General features: G+C 35.2%; 1 non-coding gene across 1 annotated transcript; it reads right to left on the bottom strand.

Annotated features, from left to right (window-relative positions):
• Nucleotides 1-20448: 20448 nt before the first annotated feature.
• LOC129032245 (small nucleolar RNA SNORA72) lies at nt 20449-20580 on the bottom strand. The gene has a single exon (XR_008501261.1). It is a non-coding gene; the product is annotated as a small nucleolar RNA SNORA72 (small nucleolar RNA).
• Nucleotides 20581-21326: the final 746 nt, after the last annotated feature.

Below are 21326 nucleotides of genomic sequence, written 5' to 3'. Positions count from 1 at the left end.
GGCCATGAAATATGACACTTTTGATATATTTTTTTAAATCCTAAGTATTGGTAGAAGGTTTACATTAGCATTGGAAGTGGCATTAATTTTGGCTCCTCTCAAGCCAATGTTTGATTATTTTCTACCTTACAATTTTTTTTTTTCTTCTAGCAAGGGCAGAATCTCTTTCAAATCCTACCTGCTGTGGAAGCACAACAAAAGATTGAAGGGACGTGAATGCAGGGAGGCAGCCCAAATTCATTCTTTGACCTCTGAGCTCAAGTAGCTGTCATGTACAAATCCGATTTTTGCTAGAAAGATATATTCTTCCATCCTTCAAAGGACAAAATTAATGAGACTGAATGAGTTGAGGAATTATTTCTTCAGCAATTTTTCACAAGTGATGTATAGCAAATCTGAGCGTTTTCAATATATATTTTTGTTGGACAATTTGAGGAGGACAAACCAGAGAAACTTTTTGCTTTAAAACATAGAAAACATGCTATAGAACTCAGTGATAGGGACCACATGGTACAGTGGAAAGCATCTTGAACTCAGAGTTTGAAGATGTGAACTGAATTTTAGAATGCTGCTTGCACTTCTTATCATCGTGTGTCATCTTTTTCCCCATGTCTGTTACCTCTCTTTACCCCAACTCAGTATAATCATTCATAAATGGTGCTGAGTCATTCTGTCCAATCTCTCTCCTTCTACACAGAAATTTTTCTGAAAAAGGAAGAGATTTGCTCATCCAGAAAAGATTGATCACAAGTGAATGAGACACTTGCTGTATTCTAATGAATTTTAAGTTCAATTTAGCGGGGATAACATGCACATAAGAAATGAGTAAAAGTAGTCATGTAATGTTTGCTTAAATTCTATTACGAGGACATTTGCAAGGTGGCATTTTAGGAAAGAGAGAGAGAAGTTGGGATAAACGAAAGTTGGGGAGGAAGACTTCATGAGGGAATAGGACTTAGTCTGTGCCTGGAGTTCACCCTCAGAAGTTTCTGAGGGTGAGCAAAGAAACCATTATTATATAATTGAAATTACACTGATGTTAAGGCAAAAACTGCTAGCTTTTTTCAAAAAGTCATTTAAAACTCATAAACATTCAAATTCCTGCACAATTAAATGAAGTCACAATAATGATGTAATTATCCTATTTTTACAAGTTAATTAAGAGCATTTTAATAGATAGTATATATGAAAGAGACCAGTGCAGTGCCTGGCATATATCAAGTGCTAATTTGATACTGCATTTGGTTCAAGAGGAGGCAAGGTGTAGAAGCAAAGACAAGGCGATGATGGCAAATATGCCATGTCCAGAGAAGAGTACAGAAACCAGACTGGCTAAAGATGAATCAGTCACTCTAGATTTTGAACTGTAGCAAGAAAAGAGCCATTACCCTTTGTAGCTAAGAAGTCTACTCTGACCTGTCAAAGCTAATTCTCACATCTTAATGGAATTGCCAGTGGAATTCAGGTTTCTAGATTTTCTACCTAAGTTTAAATCTTTAGTTCCCTATACGTTGAGTTCACTTAAATTGTTCTTAGCGATGCCTACGCAGTGCCAGACCAACAGGTCAATACAGCCTAAAAGTTGATAAAGGCAGAGGGGAAAAATACAAATGATAGTTGACTATGGGTTATTGAATGAATAGGTGAGTGAGTTCAATTCTTAAAACCCTGATTTACTAATGGTATATATTTTTGTAGTATAATTTTATTTATATTCTGAGATCACAAATTAATTAGCTTTTTAAGTCATCCTGTGGTAACAAATGGCTCCAAAATCTCTGGGTTTACAGCAGTATTTATTTCTCACTCACATGTATCTGCTGCAGCTTGATTTCAGTTTACTTCACTTAGATTCTAATTTCAGGACCCAGATTGACAGATTGAAGAAGCAGTCTTGTGGCAGAGGGTAGAGTGGTATCACCACATTCTGGCCATATTTAAAATTCTGCAAATTGGGGGCATTTGGCACTTCTGCTTACTTTATATTAGCTAAAGAAAGTCGTGTGGGGCAGGGATATATCCTTCTACCACAGGGAGCACTTTAAGTTGCGTATCATTGGAAAGTGAAGTACGATTCTTCTACAAATGAGGAAGGACATGAACAAATGGGAAGAAAAACATAACCATAAATATCTGAATTAACATTTTCTAAAAATTAACATACAACTCTTTTGCCCCTATTCTTTAATGGAAAATGTAGCCTAAAGCTAACATGTCATTTTCACTTCACTAAAACAACCTCTACTTCACAGATGTGTAGAATTGCATTATCTGCTTTACCTGCTTGAGCTTCTATGGGGCACTTCAGAGGCTACTGTCCATTCCTAATACATCTCAATCAGACAGAGAGGCAGATTGTGGTCTGTCTCTGAGATCTCACTCTTGGATATGCCTATTATTGTTCAGAGAGTTTAATGGGTTTCCCCAAATCAAGATTTATTGATAAGATTCTAGGTGCTTCTAATATATGTTAAAAGGCATTGTGGCATGCATTGTAGTGACCTTGCGTTTAAAGAATTGCCTCAAGTAAAATGCAGACTGTGTAATGGATAAATCAGTCACTGTCCAGAGTCTTTGGAAAGTATGACTATCAATACAGCTGGAGCAATGAGTGAACTGGGTTTGCTTTACATTCACACAGCCTCTCCAACAGTCTCCATCTGTAGCTGATATTATAAAGCCAGTGTCTGAGACATCTTTGTTTTTATTGTGGCAATATATCTAAGCCTTCTCGTTATCTTAAGTAATCCAGTACCCCTGAAATATGATGCTGGGTCTCTGAAAGAAAAAAAAAAACCTGATAAGATAACCACCTAGAGTGACATTTATATAATTGCCCAGTCAGAACTCATTTCCAGCTGCCTACGTGGAGCTTGCTTCACTGTTGTAGCTAGGAAACAGGGAAGGCAAATAGCTGCTTGTCTTTGGTGCCAACCTTCTGAACTAGTCATGCTTAAAGGAAAGCATTCCTGTACTCGCAGTTACACAGATTTGCCTCCTAAGGTCTCACTTTTTTTGAGTGATAATTAGAGGGACCTGCCATTTGAAATCAAACTGTCCCCATGTAGATTCAACAAGAAAGTGTCTTTATAATTAATAAAATTCCATATTTTTTCTTCTAATTTGTATATTGTAGATGCCCCCAAACCTTCTATTTTAACTGAACTTTTAATCTCAAAATTCAGTTGGATTTACACTAGGGTGGCAGCTGATGTGTCCCTCTCTGCAGCCAGCAGGGATTTTCTGCATTTAGTAGGACTGGCCTAGAAGCTGTTGCCATGAATTCCCATCTGGAGATTTCAGGCAGTCTTTTTAGCCTCTATCTCCAATTAATGGTCTCTTTGCTTATTGACTCCAGGCACCTCAAGACTTTACAGGTATCAAGAGTCTGCCTTAATGCTCTACTTTTAAACTAAGGTAACCAGTAAGGAGGCAAATTTACATGACATCGTAGGCATCTTCCTACAACTGTGTTTCTAATATTCTACCCGGTTCTCTCTGATTTTATACAATATAAAGCTTGGCCTTATTTAAAAATTGTGTTGTTCTTGTCTCCTTAATATACTTTGTTTCCATGGCTCTTACAGGAATCTAGGTCTACTTACCTCTCAGCATTTTCATTCCTGGAAGCCTTGGAGAAGAGCTTGCATATCTGTTGTAGACTTTGAGATACAAACCCCAGCCCCTACCTCCACTTTAAAAGTTGGAGTCTTGAAGAAAAGCCAGTCTCATTTGCTGCCACATAAATAATCTTTACTCTGTCAAACTAAAGGTCATTTAAATGGTGAATTACTCAGAGCACAGTTTCAAACTCTTGTGAGTTACATAGACTAACTTAGCCTTAAAGAACTGCACTTTGGGATAATACAAAAATTTTGAGGGTCAGTTCAGATTTAATGTTTCCTTGATACTCGTTCCTCAAATCCTGTTTTTTGTCTGACAAAGCTCAAATTCCTGAGACATACTATGCAGGAAATTCATAGTTATCACTTAGGAATAAGCACTGTTTGGGTATAAACTTCCATTAAATTTTATATATATCTGTGAACATACATCATAAAATTGAGGTTACAGTGTAGAAATAATTGTTTAATTTTTGAGACCATGATTTTAATGACTATACAGTATTTGATAACATAAACACATCTTAATTTAACTAGTCCTCAACTGATATTCATTTAGATTATTTTCACAAGTTTACTGTCAGAAATAAGACTGAAATGAACATCTTTACAAATAAATATGGGCTCGTGTGCCTGATTAGTTCCTTCTATTTTACATACATTCCTAGAAGTAACTCTTTGAACCCTTTATGTAACACACCTCTGGAATTTAAAATTATATCTAAACAAAAACTTAAAAATAATTTTTCACATTAGATGTATATATGCACACAATTGCTTAGCTGGTTTTTTTTTTACATTTTTCTAATCTTTCTTTCAATGAATACACTTCATGTTCTACAAGAGTGCTTCTAGAAGAATCAAATGAGTAATAGTACAGTTTGGCTGACAGGAAACATTCAGAAATATTTGAAGAATTATGAATGAATAAATGCATTAATAAATGACTTCTCTTCATGTTAACAGGGCTGGAAATTCATACTATCTTGTATTTCTTTTTTTTCTGTCTACCACTCCTGATAACCACTGCATATCTCTTCTTTTACACATGAATAAGACATGAGGGCCGTTTTCTCTCTGCTGTCAATCAAATCCCCTACATGGTACTACTAATGGAATGTTAGTAATACAAAATTACTGCTCCTGAGATACTACACTGCAGCTATTTTTGACCCCTCTGTTGGGACAAAATCTGGTGTCATTATGTTAGACATTCTCTGTCTACTCTATGTAGAGTTTCTATCTGAGAATGCCTCATGTTCATTTTATATTGAAAGGCATTTTAAATAGAACCTCTGACCTATTCTATATAAAAATATGTTTTATTATTACAACCTTTATGATACTTTCAAAAGCTCTTTGGAAATCTAACATGTGAGTAGCCTATAAAATACTTATAGTTCCTTCTGCCAGTGTCAGATGAGAAACGTAAGCTGTAGCTTTGGAAGCCAATGGAAAGCCTCAAGACTTCAGAATCTGTCTTACTGGCCCTGGTATTGAAGCCCTTGAACTCGACAGATATTTTATCTTTCCTCCTTATTCCTCTCTGAATCTAAGCTCTCAAGCCTATAGTGATTGTTTAGCTGTCTTTGCTTCTTTCTTTTGCTTTTCATTTACATGTTCATTGGAAGGTGGTTACATGAAAAGTGATTCCTTATCCGGGAAAATGATAGGCCATAGATATGTTTCCCTTCCTCTTCTTGCCTTTTTAGATGAGATCAGGATTTCAGATGCTCTGCTAGGACAGATGTAAGTCATTGACTTGTATTTAATTCTTCCTGTGGAAGAAAATATTCTTTTAGGATGAAATTAACTTCCTTTATTTCTGATGAGTACCAGGCAGCAGGGGAAATCCATATAAGAATCTAATAATTAAATGAATTAGAATGCAGATCTGCCAAGAAATAGAGAAAGCACATTCACAGAGGTATGCTCTGACATATTTGAAGTGATTTTCTCCTTAAATTATAACTTTGTGTTAAATATGACCATCTATTTTATTTCTCCTAAAATGAAGAAAGAGACAAAATTTTACCCTTCTCCCAGTAGGTTAATGGACCCAAAATGATACTATGTAAAAAACCTGACTGAGGCACTTAACTTTTTTTCTTTTCCATATACCTCCTGATATGGTTAGGCTTTGTGTCCCCACACAAATTTCATCTTGAATTGTAATCTCCCAGATGTTGAGGGGAGAACCTGGTGGGAGGTGATTGGATCATGTGGGTGGTTTCCTCCATGCCGTTCTCATAATAATGAGTTCTCACTAGATCTGGTGGTTTTATAAGTGTTTGGCAAGTTCCTCCTTCACTCACTCTTCTCTGTCTCCTGCTGCCACGTAAGATGTCGCTGCTTTACCTTCTGCCATAATTGTAAGTTTCTTGAGCCCTCCCCAGCAGTAAAGAACTGTGAGTCAATTAAACCTCTTTCCTTTATAAATTACTCAGTCTTGGGTATTTCTTTATAGCAGTGTGAAAACGGAATAACATGCCTCCTTTCCATTTTTATGAACTGATTGAGACTAAGAAGGAGATGTTCTGGATTCTACTCTCAATTAATTTGTAATTCACTGGATATGACCTTGGAAAAATTACTTAAATTCTTTCAGTCTTCACATTTAATGCTGAAGCTATTGATAACCTTTATTAAATATTTAACTTTTGATTTTAATGAAGCTTGATTTGATGTGATAGTATCTTTAGTAGATATGTATTTTTGTACCTGCCCAGATTTTATCCATTCATCTGATAATCACATCAAATTTTCCTCTGGAGTACCACCCCTCACTTTACTTTTACCATGTTCAGTTGGGGATAGTTTACTCCACCCCTTTCTTCAGAGGTAGACATTTGACTGAGTAGCATATTTTTAGGTTCACACTGATTATTCAATGAGAGGTTTGAGACGCAATCAGAGTAAATGAGAAACAATAAGGTGTTGGCTGGGATTTCTGGGAAAAAATTCCTTGTCTTTTCCTTGGGATTTGAGGCTGAGAATTCATGAAATAAATAGCGATTTTTGGACTGTGGTGGGCTGAGGATAGAGTTTCTAGGAACTACTGCATGAAACCACAAAATGAACCCAATTAAATGGAAGAAAGACTCAACAGAGACAAATCCTGATGTAATCAGTTGAGTTCCTATAATGCAGCCATGCCTAAAGATAGAATACTTGGTAATATCAGAATTATATAACCCAACAACTGGTGTGTGTGTGTGTGTGTGTGTGTGTGTGCATGTGTGCATGCTAATGCCAGGGTATCAGCTGAAATTGTTTTTAGTACAAATGAAAAAACAAATTACTACAAATGACTTAAATAACAGAGATAATTTATGGATTTATATAGACAAACAGTACAAATATTAAAAGAGCATTAGATTTGTTTCACTTATGTAGCCTATAATGTCATTAATATTCACATTCTTTTAATTTCTCTAATCTGATTTCCATAACAAAAAGTTTCATATAAAAACTTGCTCTCTTATAGCACTAAGATGGCCAGTTGCAATCTGATTTACATATTTCCTTGTCCAAGGCAAGGACAGATCTTCCTTTTTCGTAAACCTGTTAGAAAAGTATTTTCCCTACAAAATGCTACATATTTACTAAATTCAGTGAAATGTTCATTTTTACATAATTTCTGTGGCCAGAGGATTTCCATAGCTGATGAGCTTAGAACCAGATTTCCTAAAGCAATAATTATGGCCTCGTGGCTTTAACAAGTCTGACCTCACCTACTCAGATACTGCAGTGAGTCAATCTCATCTACCTTCCATGAGGATAACATAAAAGGAAAGTGGTGAAAGTGATGTTGGGAGACAGCCACAATGTCTGCCACAGCCAGGTCAGTATAAAATTTTTGTCACTTACCCATGACACTATTTTTCTAGTAGAGTATCTCATTTAATTTGCACTTCAGTTTACACAACACCTATTTGAAACCTGTAGATCAAACCTGGGGGAGAAACTGGAAACCACAGTTGCTGTATGTTCTTATTCCATCCTTCCTCTGACCTGAAGCTTCAGTAACCCCAGAAAATCTAGATGAGACAAGATGGGAGGACTGTTTACAGAAGAATGGTTTCTGGAAAGTGGATTGGAAACCAAGTAAGATAAGAAAAGTTTGCCAAATCCAAAAGCTGAGGTCAATCATTAGACCTGCTCTCTACCCTGTTTCTAATCCAGCCAAATCCTCTGATAGATCTTGGGAACTTCATCTGGGTTTCAGGTAGCCTCAAACCCTAGTAAGATTTAAAAGTAAACCCTTTAATAGAGTTGCTATCCTTTGGCTTCAGACCCAAATTGTCTTTCACAACACTGCTATCGGGGTGTGGAGTGTCCATCCACCAGGGGACATATTCCACCAGCTGTAATGCTAACTTCCCTGGCCAGAACAGGCTGGAACAAAGATGACAACCTAGCTAATGATAATGTGAACTAGGGGACAAAGACACTTGGGGTCTTCTGCTATTAAACACGAGAGCTATAAAGTTACAACAAACAGCGATGCAGAGGAGCTGAAATCACGGTAGAACAGATGTCACAAAGAGTATGAAAGAAACTTATCTACAGAGAACAGAATGGAGAATGAGCACACAGAAAAATAAGAAAGGATGTTGTGATTCTGGAGGGAGGAAGATGGAGAAGGGCCTGTTCGCTGACTTTCTTCCTGTGAAATACAGTTGTACTAAGGTCTCTAAATTCTGACACTACCTCCACCCTTATCCTATACATGTTTGCTAAAGCTCTTAAATGTAATTGAATGTTTTTCTTCTTTTAAGAGTGAATAATATTAATTTAGATAAGCCTTGAGAAGACATATACAAAAAATAAATATATAGGAGATTAATGTCTCTTGATACCTATTCTTAGCCCTAAAGAAAAAAATTAATACTCAACAGAATCATAAGGGTCCTAGCTGAGAGAAAGTCTTAAAGTCATAGAAATGATGGTCTGAAATAAACAAAAAACTACTATTTACTTTGCCCATAACATTTCATATGACCTTATTTAATCCTCATAACAACTACATGACATGTATATTATGATCCTCATTTTTTCAGCTGAGAAACTAAGACTCAAAGAGGCTTCACAACTTGCACAGAGGAAAGTGGCAAAGGAAAAATTTCTTCTATAACCTCAGAGGAAAAAGACTCTATACCTTTGCACCATTTTTTTCTTTCTCCTTCCTCCTTTCATAATAAAGATTAGGAATCTTCATATATCAAAGTATCACTTTCAAGCCAGATACAATTTGTGATTTTATTATTTGTACAGGAAATATGTAGCTAGAGGAAATAGCAAATGCAAAGACACGTAGGTGTGTGAAGGCCCAGTGTCTAAGAGAACTACATATAATTCCAGTTCTAGAATAGAAGTTTCAACATGAGGAGTGGTTGGTGGCTGATGAAGCTGCAGAAGTATAAAGGGGATCAGTTAATAGAGTCCCCTCTGAGGGATTCTAATTTTTTAGGTTTGCCTATCATAATACGAACTCTCTTAAAGAAGGGGAGTAGAGAAAATGCCATCAAAGGCATCAGTATGTTGTTGCTGAGCTACAAAAACCACATAAAACATAAAGATGCACATACACAGAAAATGACATATGAAGAAGCTTTGCATTGGAACTTTGAGACAAGAAGAAAAGGAATGTGGAATGATGCGACATTATCTCTACATGCTGAATTTTATTTTTAAACATATGGTATAGTTCTGCACAGGCATAATAATGCTGAAATCTCCATAACTAAATTCAGAGCTCTTTTGTTAAATATTTTGTATAATACCAATACATTTCCTAACAAGTTCACAAAATGAAATTGCTGATGGAATAGGCATTGGCCTGATGAGTCCATAAAAACAAATTTTGCTCCTAAGACCCAGGTAACCTGGGCCTTCAATTCCCACTCAGTCTGCAAGCTGATTCTCTGGGCACCGCCTCTCTAGACACTTGCTGGTGTGTAGATGGATGGCGTTAATTTCAGATTGGGAGATCTCGTAATGCTGTCCCGAACCCTGCAAACAAGGTCGGACATTTGTAGAAGCTGTTGCCCTTCAGAGAAACATAGCCTTGTTTATTTTGTCTGCGTATTTTGTCTACAAATTACCTTAGAATAATTTTATGTGTGTCAGGGAACATAATAAATGTTTCCATGTTTACCTTTCCTATGGTTTTCAACAGGAAAAACAGAGGACTTCCTTGGTTTAATTAGAGAATACCTTGTCATCAGGCTAGAAAGCATCAGTTGTCTGGGGTATAGCTGAAAAGGATGTATGTTTATGATAATTGGTAAAAGTGGCATTTAAACTCTTTAAGACCTTATCTAATGAAAATTGGGAGATGGGTGACAGTCTTTCAACATCTCCTAGTTCCTTTTCACTTGTGATTACCCTGTGATGCTTCTCTCCTCCTCGTGTTTTTGTTCTTTTATGTAACTGAAGGATGACTGACCTTGGCATTATCATCATCTAATCAAATTCAACCAATATTTCCTCAGCAGTAGTTATGCACAAAACGGTGTAGGTACTGCAGAATAGGGTCACTGCCCTTAGAGAGCTTTTAATTTAGATGAGGAGACAAGGCACTTACAAAAGAAATAGTTTAATAACAACAATAATGTGAAAAGCTACTACTATAGAGCTGTTTGGTAATTTGGTTCCTGCGCAGAGTTTACATGACATCCAAGAAGAAATGCAATGTGGAGCAATCAAAATTTGTAACTAATATTATATCCCCTCATCCTCCCATTGTCACTAACATAAAATCTGACAGATTGAAGATTCAGAAATGACTCCAAGGTATTGGGCTTGGGTGACAGTCAATGATTATATTCTTCACAAAGACAGAAGAAAAACAAAGGGAGCTATTTTTAAAGAGAAAATACATCTAAAAAACTGCTTTGATGATGTTATTATCCTACTCAAAATATGCCCATGACTTCCTGCTGGCTGCTTGTAGAGTTTGGTAGAGCAAAATGATTACGTTTAGCAGCCTTCATGCTGGGGAGTGGTGACACAAGATGTAATAAACTGGACTCTCTGCCACTGAACTCAGTGTAAATAGAGAGTCACGAAAGTGGGTAAATACCTTGAGAAAAAGAAAGCTGTGGATCAAGCTAAGAAGAATTATCAGAAAGCACACACACCAACCTTCTGGAATACCATTAGCGGGGAAAAGTCGCAAAAATGAAAGCAGTAACAGTAGGTATGCATGACTCTGGCTCTTTGCAGTCTGTGGCAGCACATAAAGATATGTTAGACTTCTAGAGAGGAACCTGGCCCTTGGCCTGGGGGCTTCTAAGCTCCTTGACTATGGAGGTACCCATCTTTCATGGCATGATTAGGAACTGAGATTCAATACCGGTATCATATTGCAGAACCTAGGTTCAAATGTAGTCCAACATCTAAGCACTCATTGGTTGAAAGAGCACCAGAGTCTCCCTCCCCTGGAGCAATCAGGAAACTAGGTCCAAGCCTTGAGACTACAGCTATAAGGCTAGTGGAGTGCTGATCTATCACTCCAGTATTTGTGGTTGTGGGAGTCTTATCCCCACCACCAGCATGATCAAGGTGTGGGGCACAAGTCCTCTAGTTACAGCTATGCAGCCTGGCAGAACCTTGCCCTGAACTGACATTGTAGCACTGCCAAGATTGATTGCCTTAAGCATTCAGTGTACCAGTTTCTATGAAGCTTTGCTGCAGCCAGTCTAGAAAGAATGTCTTGCAATAGTTAGCCCTAATCTTCAAACGTTAAGAAGCAAAACTGGATTTGGGAAATTCTAAATTTAGGGGTCAGGAGAAGGGAGAACCACCTAAATTAGAGACAGAAAGAGTATCCAAAGTAGTATAAGGTGAACGAGAGTATTCAGGGCCACAGAGGCAAAAAGAGAAATGAATTTCAAGTAAAGAAGGACATTTACTTTGCTCAATGCTAGTGAGGCTATAGGGAGAATGAAGCATAAACAAAAGATGTAAGATTTAAAAAGAAAGGGGTATATTAATGAGCATTTTTCAGTAGTGTTACACAGAAACTAGATTAAAAGTTGTTAAGAAATGAAGAGTGATAAGAAAAGATGGAAACAAGGGCAGGGAGAAGAAGGCAATAGTTTGAGATAGGAAGAGGCAGTGACAAAAATCTTTCTTATATCTACCACAGAGATAACCTGAGCTCTTGTGAGAGGGTCTACTGAGGATGGAGAAAGTTAAGCTGGTTAGAAAGAAATTGTGTTCTCTGACAAATGGTTTCTAGTTCTCATGAGTTAACATATATCAAAATTAAAGGAGATCAATGAGGTCTTAAATAAGGTGATTGCTTTCATTTGATTAAGACTAATTTTATGATTCTTTACTCCAGCTTATGAGAACAGTTCTAGCAGTGGTTTTTCAGTCACCAAGGCTAGCTGAGAGAATTATATTCTGGCTAGGACACTTTTTCATAATCCTTCACATATCATCTTCAATCTACTCCTTTATTACATATCAAACAGCCCTACCTATACAAAATAGCATAAGCACATGATTTTCCCCTCCCCTAGAAATTCCCATCAAAATAAATATGGCCAAAATCAGGGGTGGATAAACTGCATGGGAATTTTCCTCTTTTCCTGAAAAATTATATTTTTAACTTCTGTTTGTTACAAAGGCAAGAACTAGGAACAAGTGGATTGAAACATTTACTTTTTCTTGCTGGAGACTCAGCACCCTATAAATGTAATTTTACATTTTTAGTATTTTTTGAAATGTAATATTCAGTCAATAAATAAAGAAACTGAGGCACAGGAAACTTAAAAACATTTTTAGGATCACAAGAAAGGTGAATAAACATACCAGCTGTAAACAGCCAGGTGTCTCTGATTATTTTCATTTAGTTTTCTACTATACTTTTCTGTTGATATTGTAGTGTCTCTGATTATTTTCATTTAGTTTTCTACTATACTTTTCTGTTGATATTGTACAGATGAAAGTAGAGTAACTTGTTTTGAAGATACAAAACCATCTTCTATTAGTCCGTTCTTATGCTGCTATAAAGAACTGCCTGAGACTGAGTAATTTATAAAGAAAAGAGAAGAAAAGAGGCTTACTTTATTCACAGTTCCACATGGCTGGGGAGGCCTCAGGAAACAATCATGGCAGAAGGGGAAGCAAACACGGCCTTCTTCACATGGTGGCAGGAAGGAGAAGTGCAAAGCAAAAGGGGGAAAAGCCCCTTATAAAACAATCAGATCTCATGAGAACTATCAGGAGAATAGCATGGAAGTAACTGCTCCCATGATTCAATTACCTCCCACTGGGTCCCTCCCATGACTCGTGGGGAATATGGGAACTACAATTCAAGATGAGATTTGGGTGGGGACACAGCCAAACCATATCACATCTTATCCCGAAGTTGAGCTTGAGCTTCCCATGTTGTTGGATTTTTTTCTGTTCTGGATATTTTTACTATTTTGAGGCTTGATGGCCTTCTTTAAGATATGTCTAAGCAATACCATAACATACGGTATTGTTAGCCAAGGTCATCTGAGTGGCAATGTCAGTCAAAATTATAGCCTGGTATCTTGCAGAGTCATTTAACCAGTTGAATAACTGTTTTTTGTTCCCTTTACTTTTCAATTCATCAACCAGAAACATATCCCTACAACATACACCTTTACATATCATACCATACACAAGATATTTACTAAATTACAACATATTAAGCAAAAGAGTCAAAGCTTTTTCCTGCTTCCCAATTCAGACGCTCTGTTACATCATTGAAAGTTTCTCAGCATGTATCAAAGCCATAGATCTTCTTTAGTTTGTATTTGAGATTCAGGCGATGTTAGCTAGAGCCAGTAATAATTACATTCAGAGAACAGGCATATGGTCTAATTCACACTATCATTTTTTCTCACAATTGAAAGATGCCAGTTTTTAAAAATACATGATTATTCCGCCTATAGTGGTCTGCCTTGCCAATTTGTAGGTCACAGACTCCCGTACGCTAAAGCTGGAACTCATAAATGCTTTATGGAATATCCTTTCAGTAGTAGAGATGGAGATTGCAGGGGCCAGATGGGACAGTATTCATGGCAAAGCATGAGACTAGAAAGATCATTTACTCTTTTTTTTGTCCTGTTGCTCTAAAGATCTTTTTCCTACAACCATTAAAAGCACTAAAAATAAAAAAGTGTTGTTCCAAAGAGTCCACTTGCAGTAATTTTTTAAAAGAAAAATGTTTATATTACAAGGAGAATCGTGATACGAAAAATTCAGACATCTGTTCTCTTCAGCTGACTACTGTATCCTGCTGATTCTACCTCAAAAATACTTCTCCAGTTGTCCTGCAAATACAGGCCCTCAACACTTCCTACTTGGATTATTGCAATGGTTTATTACTTGTGCACCCCAGGCTTGCCTCTGCACATGTATGACAGGATATATCACTGAATTTATCTACCTGTATATAACATATAATATATTTTACTTCCATGTCATCTTTATTTTTGTCTTTCTTCTGCCTGCACATAAATTCCATGAAGGCAGATGTGGTTTTGTTCACTGGTGTTTCCCCATCTTCCAGAATGATGCCTTCTAATTACTATATCCCAGAGGACAAATAAAACAATGTGTCATGTATTCATACCCAATTCCTCTCAGTAAATATTTTCTGAATAATTAAAATTGTAGAGAATATATATCTTAGAATGATATAGAATATATATCTTAGATTGCAGGGAAGTTTCCTAAGAATTGAATAATTAATATTCTTTTATCACTTTTCTGCCATTACCTTCCTTCACTCTGCTCATTGGAGTAGAGATGGATGGCTTGAGATGAAGCAGTTACTGAGGACCATGAGACAAAACTCATTTGTAAGAATGGTGAAGTAACTAAATCTACAAAGTCAAGATACAATGTCTCATTACAAGATAAAATTAAACTTCTATCTTATTTAAACCACTATTATTTTTGGGTTTCTCTTACAACTGAATTTGTCTTTATGGATGGAAATATAATGTAATATGTAAATTATTGGGAATGACATGTCCTATCCAAATTCCTGGCATTTTTTAATTCTCTGTCCACTGTCATATTTAATTTTATAGCTGTGGTTGCAAACAAGAGGCTCAGAGAGATTTAAATGGCACAAGGACATAGTTTTTTGGCCAGAAAGAATTCAAACACTTATTTTTCCAACATTAAAAGTCATGAATTACACATAAAATCTAGCATTTGGGAGTCCAAATGCATCATAATAACAGTTAGAGCTGAGTTTAGATGAGGCAGATGTCCTGCATTTCATCACAGTCTTTACACCTTCCACTAATCTTCATTAATCACCATACCTAGCCTGTTTCACACACTTATATTACTTATTGGATGTATTATGGAAAACAGCACATATAAGAAGTTCTCCTTGTTTCTTTCTTCTATTCAACCAATGCTTTTGAACTACAGTACTCCCATTCTAAATAATGGGAATATGGTGGTTACAGGGACTACCAAAGTCCTTACATTTTAGAAACAGAAGACAGACAATAACAAAGTAAACAGAAATGCAAATGGATATTTTCTGATAGTTCTAAGTATAATGGAGATAATGAAAAAACATGTGGAGAGAGAGACAGTGACTGATGTTAGGGAATGGGATCCTGTGGATTAGATTATCAGGAGAACCTCTTTGATGAGAGGCCATTTGAACTGAGACCTGAGTGACAACCAGGAGTCGGTTATTCAAGATCTAGGCGAAGACAATTTTAGGTGGATGGAATGGCACCTAAAAATAACCTACAATAAAAATGAGAAAAAATAAACTTTCTCAGACAGAAAAATAATTTCTGGTACATTATACTTTACAAGGTGTTGTGATCCGTAGCTATCTAGGAATTCTCCCAATTTTCCTGGGACTATAAAAATGACAAAAAGACATCCTCTTCTTGGTCATACATAGTGGCTGAAGCCTGTAATTCCAGCACTATTAGAGACTGAGGCTGCCGGATCACTTGAGGTTGGACGACATGGCAAAACCCCATCTCTACTCAAAATACAAAAATTAGCTGGAAATGTTGGAGCACACCTGTAATCCCAGCTACTTGGGAGGCTGAGGCATGAAAATCACTTGAACTCGGGAGGCAGAGGTTGCAGTGAGCACAGATTGCATCACTGCACTCCAGCCTGGGTGACAGAGTGAGACTCCATCTCACCAAAAAAGAAAAAAAAAAAAAAAAAAAAAAAGAAATCCTCTTTTCTCTATTTAAAACTTTCAATTTCTAAAAAAAATTAAAAGGCTGATTGTTGCTCAGTAATCCCAAAGCCTGATAAATATGTTAAGCTTAATAAATAGAGGGTAATGGTGTCCATAAAATGTTAATTGTATAAACACAACAGACTGCTAGGTATACATATGCTTCTGTTCACAGTCTTCTACTTTTCCATTTTGTTTTATTCAAAACATGCTGAAAGTTATTAATTCATCAATCTCAAGAAGCAGACTGATGCTCATCTCTTAATCAAGCAAATGTTTAAAATATAAATTCCATTTAAATATCAGTGTAAAAACTGAAAGCCTTAGTTGACTAATTTAATGATATACCAACAGCTTTGTGAGGAAAACTGAGCAGTCTATGATTATCATATAATCACAAACAAACACACTCAGAAACACACATAAGTACATTTTCTTTTAAAACTCAAGTTCACTTAGATTGGTGGAAAATCTCCTTTCTTAAACAGCAGTTTAAAAGTATTAAGTATTAGCATTTTGTCATCAACTCAATAAATTTATCTTGATTTTTTGCAACTGAAAGAAATGTTGAGTTAAAAAAATTAAACCTTGGCACGCACCTTGGGTGGGGAGTGCATATGTATACAAACAGCCATTCTTAATTAAGGAAACACCATATCACAAACAATCAGAGCTGAGCTCTTTGAAATGTTCCCTCCTATGCCAGCATAATATTCAACCACCATCAAATTTTCTGCATTCTGCATAATGTGCTGGTAATTAACCTCATAAACTTATTTTCTGAGCAACTCTCATAGTTGATAAATGTAGGTAAGGGCAAAACTCAGCAAGGTTATTGAATAACAATCAGTGCGTCCAGAATGAAAAATAACCCACCTTCTTCTGAAATAAGATATGAATAGACTTTACCCTAGTAATTGATATTGCTGCATTTTGCGTGAAGATGGGGTATTTTTCATTTAAAGCCCATGTGTTAATTTTCCTTCATAGATAAGCCAAAAACCTTGACTCTGTCATCAGACCTTTGGCATCTCCTTCTGTTTCAGTCTTGGGACTCTGCCAATACACAGCTATTCTGTATTTGAACTTCCATGCTGGGGCTGGGGCATAGATAGTCACCAGAATTCACTTTGTTTTAAACCAGATTCAGATTAAAAGAATTCACATAAAAACCAAATGCTACTCCTATTAACCAAGCATATGCCAAACATTCATCTGAAAGACAAGGAACCCTAAAAATCAGCATTAACGAAAGCTAAAGATAAAAGCTATTATAGGAGAATGATGATTGGGACCAAGCAGTGCCAAGTGATGACATTTTGCAACAATCTCCCAAAGTCACAGTGATTTGAAATCTTCAAATAACTCCAAAAAATTAATTAAGAGACTCGTATTCCAGTCCAGCTCTGCACCTGGCTGGTGGTAAGACCCTAAAATTCTCATTATGTATCTAAGAATCTTAATTTCTTTATCTGCACAAAGTGGAGATTGGCCTTGAATACTCCTTAGGCCCCATCCAAAAATAAAATTTGTATGACTTTGGAATGATTCAATTGTTTTCTTTTTTACTTGGAAAATATAAATCACATATTTCCTAAAGCAAGAAGCAATTGTTTATGTGAGTAACAGCTTTTATCATAGTTTCTGGTTTTAAAAATCTTTCAGCAGCTTGCCACTGTCCATACAACAAAGGTATTATCATGGGTCACGTGACCCTACAGAATCACATCTCTGTATTTTATACTCATCTCCCACCTATTGCTATAAATTTTCATTTTAAATTACAGGATAACTAACTATGTGTAGTTTTCTGAATATGCAATTCTATTTCACTCTATTGCCAATACTCTTTTTTTACCACCCCCATTTATCCAGTTAATTTCTGTTTGTAATCAAAAGCCCCATTCAAGCAAGACTGCTTCCCTAAAGATTATGTTGTGCCAAACAGTTAATCCCTTTCTCTTCTGTACTATCCTTTTGCCACATACCTCTTTTCTGTCATTTACACTTATGAGCTATCATATTGAATTCAACATAAAACAAAGCTTATAGTATGTTCTTCCTTGCATTACCTAGCACTATGATTTATAGGTAGGAAATACTCAGTATGTATGCATAAAATTAAAATCCTTGATCTTTTGATTTTGAATGATCCTTTGTTATATGTGCTGATTTAGTTCCATTTACCTTAATAAGCTAGTTTGAGAATATACTTAGAACTTGTATTGGTCAGTTTAGTAAAACATTTTAAAACAGTCAATTACTGTTTGATTGTACAGTATCAGTCATTAGAGTAAAAATTGCAACACTTGTAGGAATATTTCTGTACTATAATAGGAAGATATCAAATATTTCTTCTGTAGTTTTAAAGTGTAAATAAATATCAAAAATTCTTAACACATGGCCAGTATTTATAAAGACAATCAAATATTTTAATGAGACAGTTGAAAAAATTGTAAGCTATGCTTCTAAATAGCAGGTCAGTAGTTTTACATCCCATAATTTGTGGAAATCCAAAATGTTGGCTAATGATTAACATGACCAGTTACATTTCAAGATTCCTCTTGGTTTATTCCATTTTCATTGAGAACAAATCCAATTTCTCAGGAAAACAAAGATTGTTTCTTCATGTTTTAAAAAATATGTCCTCCTTATAGATATACACATAGATAATAGATAGAAATGTGTATGTCTACATAGCATATATGTTTTAAATATTAATGCTCAGTTGCTAAACATAGATGTGCCATTTGTTGGTAAATGTGCTATAATATACTAAATGAAATGAGCCAGGCCCCAAAAGAAAAATACTGCATGATTTAACTTATATATGGAATCTCTATAATTTGCATACATAGAAACAGAGTTGGATAGTGTCTATCAGGGGAGGGGAAAAAGCAGAAATAGGAAGTAAGTCAAAAACTACAAACTTGCAGCCATGTAGGATGAATACATCTAGAAATGTGATATGCAGCATGAGGAATAGAGCTAATAATATTGCATTATATATTGAAATTTGCGACGACTGTAGATTTCAGGTGCTCTCATCACAGAAAAAGGTAATGAAAGGTGATGGATATGTTAATTTGCTTGACTATAGTAATCATTTTATAATATATGTATATCAATACATCTTGTAAACCTTAAATTTATATAATAAAAATAAATTTAAAATGAAAAATCTTTAGATTTGTAATAATGGTTATTGTAAGTCATTTAAAATTTACTATAAAAAAATTCAATGTGTAATAAATAATGACCTAGAACACGCTATAGAAAAAAGAAAGTGCCAAGTTCAAAAACACTGATATATAATTTTTGAAAGTACAGCAATTAAAAGTATGCCTTGGACATGGTTGATATTCAACATATATTTTTGAAATAAAAAAAGACTATCACAAATGATTGCTATTGTGATGTGACTTTTTGATTTTGTTTACTTTTATCCATTTAATTTTTACTTTTACTCTATTTTCCCATTTAAAAAATATGCTCAGGATCAAATCTTACTCTCTCACAGCCACAGATATAATAATTTCAAATAAAGTGAAAGAAGTGATGATATTGAAAGAGTAACAAATATTTTTTAATTTTATGTTAAAGATTAACTAAAAATACCTGATTACACTCTCTTTTGTGACCAAACTTTTTTCATTGTTGTGCTTTGTGTGTGTGTGTGTGTATATATATAGTATATATTTTCTAAGATAACCAATATTATTCTGAGCAATTAACTCCCTAATGCCTTAATTAATATCAAATGTCTCTTAAACATTCATTTTAACATGTTGCTGAGACAGACATTCATTATTTGTTATTTTATTTTTTATCTAAGAAATTGCATGTCATCACAAGAAACATATTTATATATACATATATATGATACTTAACAAATGTTGGTTCAGTGTCAGAATGGATGGATGAATGGATAGAGGAAGGGATGGATGGTTGCATGATTCAATGAATAATAGGGAAATGAGTAACTGCTTATATAACTAAGGCAAAGGGATCATCTAGGGTGTAGCTGACAAGTTGGTGACGTATATATAGCATCTAGAGTATGTTTGTTCACAGTATTTCAGGATTAATTTTTATTTTTTCAATCTTTTTCACATTGTCTCATATTAGCCAAGCTCATAGAACTGATGTAAAATTGAATGCTAATTTAATAACTTACAAAAAGAAATATAACTGCTAGGTAGACAATACTTATAGTTTTACTGGCCAACTTACTTACTTTGCAAGAAATTACTTGGAAAGTCAAAATATAAAGACAATGTTGCTAATGAAATATAAATTAGTACAAGGGGTGTTAAGGTAAATGATTACAATGTTAAACCATGTCATGTCCAGTGAATACTTCAAAATTGGTATTGCCAAATTTGGCTTCTGTTGAAAATGTATTTTCTAGGATAACCAATATTATTCTGAGCAATTAACTTCCTAATTTCTTAATTAGTATCAACTGTCTCTTAAACATTCATTTTAACATGTTGCTAAGACAGACATTCATTATTGGTTATTTTATTTTTTATCTAAGATATTGCATGTCATCACAAGAAACATTTTAAAAATATGATAACTTATTTTTTCTTTTGTCTGGTTTATCACCAGCATTTATAAGACCAGAGCTAGGGAATGGGCTACATCTGGGTACATATGCATGGTCTTAACGTAGCAAATGTTTAGCCTGTCCTGGCTCTCACATGATCAGAACATTGAGAATATTCACAGAAAATATGATAACTCTTTGAATGTTAGAAAAACAACTAAACATTTATTGATACAAGATAGGATACTAATGTCAGAAGAAATGCTTAATTCAATTGGTGGGAAAGAATATCAATAAAAATAATTATTTGGTATCACCTAAATTAAGATACATCAATTTCACTAATGCTTTGTGAAGAAGAGTTTATAACCAGGATAAGTTATAAACAAAAAAGACAATTTTTGTTCTTTAGATTCATGATAAAAACAATAACAATTACACTGAAGTGAATAATGTAAATGATATCTTTAAAACTGTCACTTAGAATTGTTCTGGCAATATGACAGTCTTGATGTTCTGAAAACCTATGCAGTATTAAACACCTAGGAATGCTGAATAAATTTTGACAACTGTATCTTTAAATGCATAGGAGAGCTCTCAAGAGGCTAAAGGAAAATCCAAAGAGGGCCAAAACAAAAAGAAAGCTGATACCAAAGTGATAAGCAAGAACTGAAGCCACATCTGTTCTAAGATATATGATGATACCAGAAATCCAAAACTGTGAGTATTAATCATCACCTGGAGAAAGGAGGAAAAGGTCATGGTGGACCGACAGAATCCTCACATACATCCAAAATGTTTAAGCTACTACATCTCCAGTACAAACATAGGCTAGAAATACACACACACACACACACACACACACACACACACATGCACATACACACATGCCAGTAAAACAAACAAACAAATAAGACAGCAAATTTAA

The sequence above is a fragment of the Pongo pygmaeus genome, chromosome 11 (assembly GCF_028885625.2).
Source record: "Pongo pygmaeus isolate AG05252 chromosome 11, NHGRI_mPonPyg2-v2.0_pri, whole genome shotgun sequence".
NCBI classification, from domain to species: Eukaryota; Metazoa; Chordata; class Mammalia; order Primates; family Hominidae; genus Pongo; species Pongo pygmaeus.
This window is presented reverse-complemented; position numbering and strand designations above follow the sequence as displayed.